At 40.5% G+C, this 6131-nt stretch overlaps 1 pseudogene; it reads left to right on the top strand.

The window, feature by feature from the left end:
- Window positions 1–1252: 1252 nt before the first annotated feature.
- On the top strand, window positions 1253–3658 carry LOC122646908 (annotated as a pseudogene).
- The last annotated feature ends 2473 nt before the right edge of the window (window positions 3659–6131 follow it).

Raw genomic sequence — 6131 nt, 5'->3', positions numbered from 1 at the left:
CCAGCTTCCTATTGTACAACAAGGTGGCAAAAATGTCAAGCCACTCTGGTCATTGTATGCATCTGATCAGTTCATTCATTCTATCTCTAAAAGAGAGCTCCCCCTGTTGCATGTCAAGCAATGTGTTTCAATTCCCTTGGAAAAGTGAGCTGTACAAGGCATTCTGAGATGCTTCTTTGTTGCTGACATAACTGGAAGCTCAACTGAATGGAACTGATATATTTACCAGTTCCAGCTGAGGTTTAAGTTAGTTTTAGATGGCTAATGCATCAGTTATCAATTTTGGAGTTCTATCAATGAATACACATGAATGTTAAAAAATTTAATGCACATAAAATCTCTTTGGAAGCTCAAGTAAACTACTCTTGGGATATGTGTGAATTACTACAATGACTGATCAATGCTTGGGTACAAGGTTTATTTTCTTACAATTTAGTTTCAAAAATAAAGAAAAACCAGTTCATCTATTGACATATGTAGATCTTGGCATGCTAATCATTTGGAAAAAAATCTTATTAAAATCAAGTAGGGAAAATTGAATAACACAAATACCATATTTTATCACATAATATTTTTTGTCAAAGAAGACAGCGGAAAGCAATGTAGTTGAAATAAAAGGGAGAGAGTATTTTCAAAATATAGGTGTTTCCTCTCTTTTACATACTAATGGGTCAAAGGGTATCATTCAAATTATTACACTATTACCAAAATTGATACTTTCAGTATTATTTGACGGGAACTTTTGGTTTCCCTACTATTATCATGCTCTTAAGCTGAATATTGCATATTTACTGGGCTGTCTGCTTGTCGTAGCAAACTTTTTGATACTTTAAAACTTGGCTGCTACAGTAAACTTGGTTGGTTGCCACTCTAGGAAGTTATTAGCCAACAAAATAATGATGTCAGAATATGGTTTGGTATTATCTTATAAAAAAAAATTGGTTGCCAGTGAAAACCACTGGTGGCATTATCCAAAGTTCAAGATTTCAAAATCCTGATCGGCACCAAAATATACCACCTAAATGACTGAAATGGCACTGAAATATGGCCCATTTTGGTGAAAGAAACGAAACATTGAAGACACCTCAATGCGCATGCCATTTCTTTTCCCAAATATTTCGTTGAAACTTCGAACTATGGCATTCGCTTTCCAAAGTTTTTAATCATTTGAAGTGCTACTGTCTCATTCTCTCTCTGTTTGCAGCTTTCAGCAACACATTCAGATAATAGTTATTCCTCCAGACCAATTAGAAGTAGTTTAGTTACTAGCCCTTCCATATCATCTACTATGCACCACAATACCTATTCCTCCAATTCTAACAGGTCCTTCTCAATTCTCAACACCAGCTCAATGTCAGTTACATCTTCTAGACCATCTACTCCAACTAGCCGTTCAAGTTCTACAGCAAGACCTATAACTCAATCTGCACGTCCAGTGCAATCACGATCATCTACTCGTGCCAAATCCCGGCCAGCTCCCACCAGTTCTTATGGAGAGAAAGCCCGAGTTATCTAGAACTCAAGACCATCAACCCCAACTAACAGACATCAAACCCTTGGAAACTTGAGTTCTATATCCACTCGATCAAATTCACGGCCATCAACTCCCACTCGTCGGACCCCTACTCCAGCTCCTGTTTCAGCTCCAGCACCAGGTCGCTCCATTTCTGTGGGACGGGTCCTTCCAAACGGCGGGAATCCAGCACCGCCACCTTGAGGAAGCTCTCCAGGTCCACGACCACGCCCTCCACAGCAACCAATTGTTCCCCCTGATTTCCCACATGAAACACCACCAAACCTAAGGACAACATTGCCAGACCGACCTGTATCTGCTGGTAGATCTCGCCCAGGTGTTGCAGTCACTGCCAGGGGAAACTCAGAGGCATCAGGGCCTGTAAATCCACCACGCAGGCAGCCATCACCAATTGTCACGAGGGGGAGGCTTCCAGAAATTTCTGGAAGGGGTCGGTTGCATGCCAATGGACAAGACATTGGTGCACCTGAATCACAGAAGACACCACCAGTCCCAGAGTCTTCAATGCGGAAACCTGCAAAGTCTACCTCAGCCACTGAGAGTACTGGATTTGGAAGAACAATCTCAAAGAAGTCTCTTGATATGGCTCTCGAGCATATGGTATGTCTCTTTTCTCCATTACTAACTGGAAAAGGGAATGTGTTAAAACCTCCAGAACGTACCCATTTGCGAACCCTTTCCAACTTTTCTGTGTTAGAAATGTGGTGGAAATTTAGGTGGTTCCAACTTTTCTATGTTTGAAATATGGTGGAAATTAAGGTGGATTGAGACGACCATTCATTGAGCTCATCCACAGTTATAATAACTTTTCCCACTGAATCAGACATCACCTTGCAGGGAGCCGCTTAGATATTCTAAGAATCGATCGGCCTTCCAGGTGGTCTTATTAGTGGCAATGATGAGGGCAAAGGTCTGTGCCCATTCATTAATTGCCCTATCATAGTCCTTAATAGGTATATGGGTTAAGTCGAGGTAGGTACCTCCAAAGGCTAGCCCATATTTGTGCAGGTCATCTTTGCGGGTATATAAACCTTCTATTTCTCTGGTAAAAACAGTGTCATGACCGAAAGTTTCGCGTTGGCCTGTCTGACGACAGAAATCCTCATCAGTTTCCAGATGGTCGTGATCTTGGTCTTGATCCATCTTACGCTTAGAGCTTTCTCCAACAGTTGGGGTACTGTGGGGAAGAGGGTTGGGGTTTGAGTCTGGGGAGTCAAAATCAGAAGAGGTGTCGGATTCGACGTGAATCTCTTCCTCATCATTGAAGAAAAGAACAAAGTTGGGTGCTTCAAAACTCTGTTGGTTGTCAACATAGAATTGTTGCAACCTAATTGTGTTGTATTTGAATTCTTCTTGATGTTAAAGCAATGATTTGGAGTAATGTTCTGAGAACCAGCCTTGCCCTTGACAAGTGAACAAGTTGGGGGTTATCTTATGAGGTCAAAATGGTTTGACTTCCAGACCAGGCCTCAGAACACTGGTTATCTTATGGGGTCTTTTTCAGTGGCATGTGAGGGAACAAAAGAACCATCAGTTTAGTTGGAAGTTGGTGGAACTTTACTTTTTCAGGTTATGTTGATATTTGTGTTTAAGTTACTATATTACATTATGTAGGATATCCAGCATGGCGCAGGGGGCATTCGTTCCCTCTCAGGCACCACCCTTTTCCCTCAGTTTCAGTAAGCAGTAACAATGACCAACCTGTAAGCAGTAACGGTTCCATGATAGAGAACGGAAATTGAATTGATAACTCTCTACATGGCGAGGTCGAAGAAGATGATGGTCGACTTTCTGCAAAACTGAGTGAGCCAGACATTTATGAGAGTACCCGATATGATGCAATTCTGCTCAAAGAAGACTTGAAGAACACAAACTGGCTGCACAGTGTTGATGATACATCTGAACAGGGACCCATATTTGATCACCGGTTTGAGTCACTACCTGAACCGTTTGGTCTTATATGAATTTTGAAGTGCTGGTTTATGTTGAAAGTTTCTGTTATTTATATGATTTGATCGAGAAAGGATCCATATAACCGATCCTTTTCAGTTGGGATAAGGCTGAATTGAGTTGTATTTATATGATTTGTTCATTATCATGAATAAGTCCGTCAATTCTCCCTTGTTTTTGTTGGTTATCTTGAGCCTTTATTTTTTTTTGGGCACTGGTTGGAGCAATTCATTAACTTAGCTTTCTAAGTGACCTCCTAACACCAGAGTATTACGATTAATGCAAATTTATGCCCATGGTTAAGACGCCATTCGGAACCACCTTGCCACATTTTTTGCAGTTCTATAGAAATGACTTTCCAAGGATTTAAAACTCGGAATCGGGATACAGGTTGGGTCCAGCCAGAATCGGGCCAAATAGGTTAGGAATAGACCACATCAGCCATAATCTATCCTACCCAGAGAATCCTAAATAGGTTAGGAATAGACCAAAATCAGCCATAATCTGTCCTAATGAGCCTAATTCAAATCGGCCAGAATCAGGATTGGCCTAGGCTGATTCGATTCCAATTTTCGAAGTGTCAAAACTTAGAACCAGACTAACGTGAATTTGTGTTCAAGTAATTGGTTAACTCAAAAGACAATCAGGTTTGGTCAATTTCTTTTTCCTTTTGCAGAGTAGGGTATGGGTGGAAAACTCAATACTTTATTAGGAGTGGAATATCGAACACACAACTCAGGTGACTCTTATATCAATACCAAGTCCCAAGTACTTGGAGTGGAACTTTGGATAAATACCTTAATCATGGCTTAATATAACTTTTACAAGGAAAAATATTGATAGAAAAGTGAATTAAAAGTTATTTATCAATGCTTAAAGAACTATTTTTAGAAGTTCCAACTCCCAACTACTTTGGCGTGGGGAATATTGGGGGCTAAGTTCTTCTCGTTTCCCTTTCCCTTTGATGTAGAAAACCATTTGTTTCACTAATTTTTATCTGAGCTATGAATTTTCACTCTCTTTACCTTTCATCCCCCAAAATAACATTCACATGCAATAACATCGGGTGATCTGATTCCTGTTGGTTCATACCACCAGAATCCCAGCCATCAAATACTTGGTCCGATCCTACACAATCCCAACACTGTACCGGTGATTCTCCTAGCTGAAATCCAAGCAAGGACGATATCCCAAATGATGAGTGTCTCTCACAGTAAGTTATCTCTTCATAACCTTAGATACTAGTCTCCGTTGCACTATCGTCGTGACGTCGCTAGAACACTCCAGCAACGAGAGAGAGAGAGAGGAGGCGAAAGGAACAGTCGGGTCAGTGAGCGAGGGCAGTGTGAGAAAGGAAACCCGACTGAGTTAGGTTGGGTGGGTTTTTGAGAGGATTCAAAAGTAACCGTTGGATGCTACTTATCCACGTGTCAACTTTTTAGGTGGGTACTTACACGAACTTACAGCTCTAGGAACCTGAGAGGAGAAAAATCCAGGGAGGAGAGCGGTCGGGGGGGAAGGGTAGCTGGAGCCAGGGAAGGGGAGAGGGATGGGAAATTACTAAACAAAAAAAAACACATAATAACATTGCAAATATAAAGAGTTGATGGGAAATTACAAAAAAAAACACATAATAACATTGCAAATATAAAGAGTTGACGCACATCGTCAACCTCAAAAAACACCACAATCAACTTCAAAACAAAGAACACCACAATCGACCTCAAAACAAAGAACATCAACCCCAAAAAAATAGACCCATACAAAAAATCTTACCTACAAACTTTTTTTCTTCAAATTTCTTTTTCATGGTCAATACATTTTTTCTTCAAATTAACGTTAATATAGCTATTGACCGCCACACCTTCCGCAAACTCATATAAACCTCCACATTGAAACTTTCTTCCTGTGAAGTTGAACAGTGAAAACAAAAGAAGTTTGCCGTTGATTTCCTCCAAGAGTAAAGATGTGCTGGAGTTGATAGCTTGGTGTAAGAAAGTCATGCTAACACCCTTGCTCGGATCCTTTCTTTCGTTCCACTTAACCCCAAAATATCCTGAGGAGGTCTTGTTAAAAACCTCCACTGGAATAGTTAGGCGACCAATGAACACTCCCTCCTGTGCTTCGGAAGGTTCTGGGTTGGTTGGGGGTGGTGGAATAGTTGTATCCTCTTTCTTAACGGCTGGGCGAGCAGGAGTTTTTCTCCATGGCTTTTTTGGAGGTGGAACAATTATAGCCATGTTGAATTTAAGGCACCCAATACTGGTGATTTCACAGATTTTGTTTTCCTTTCTCTATTTTTATTTGGAGAAAGGTCTCCTCTACGCCATGTGAAGGAATAAATACTGCCATCAATGGTTGTGTTTGTCTGCCCCAAAATTTACGAATGATTGATAATACCCCCATCCTTAGCACGACACCCTCTTAACACCATCCAAAGGCTTTGGTTAAGGAGGGATTCTCCCTTGATCGTGACTATAAGAAAACTTGGTCCTTCTAATTTTGGATGCATCTTGTTGCCACAAAGTAGGTGAACTAAGAAGTTATAAACTTTACTTTTTTGTCCATTGTCTTATGCCTAAAGGTTATTTAATGCAGTAATTAATACAGAGGTAATCTTGTCATTTCACATATAAAACGCATTAAA

The sequence above is a fragment of the Telopea speciosissima genome, chromosome 11 (assembly GCF_018873765.1).
Source record: "Telopea speciosissima isolate NSW1024214 ecotype Mountain lineage chromosome 11, Tspe_v1, whole genome shotgun sequence".
NCBI lineage: Eukaryota > Viridiplantae > Streptophyta > Magnoliopsida > Proteales > Proteaceae > Telopea > Telopea speciosissima.
This window is presented reverse-complemented; position numbering and strand designations above follow the sequence as displayed.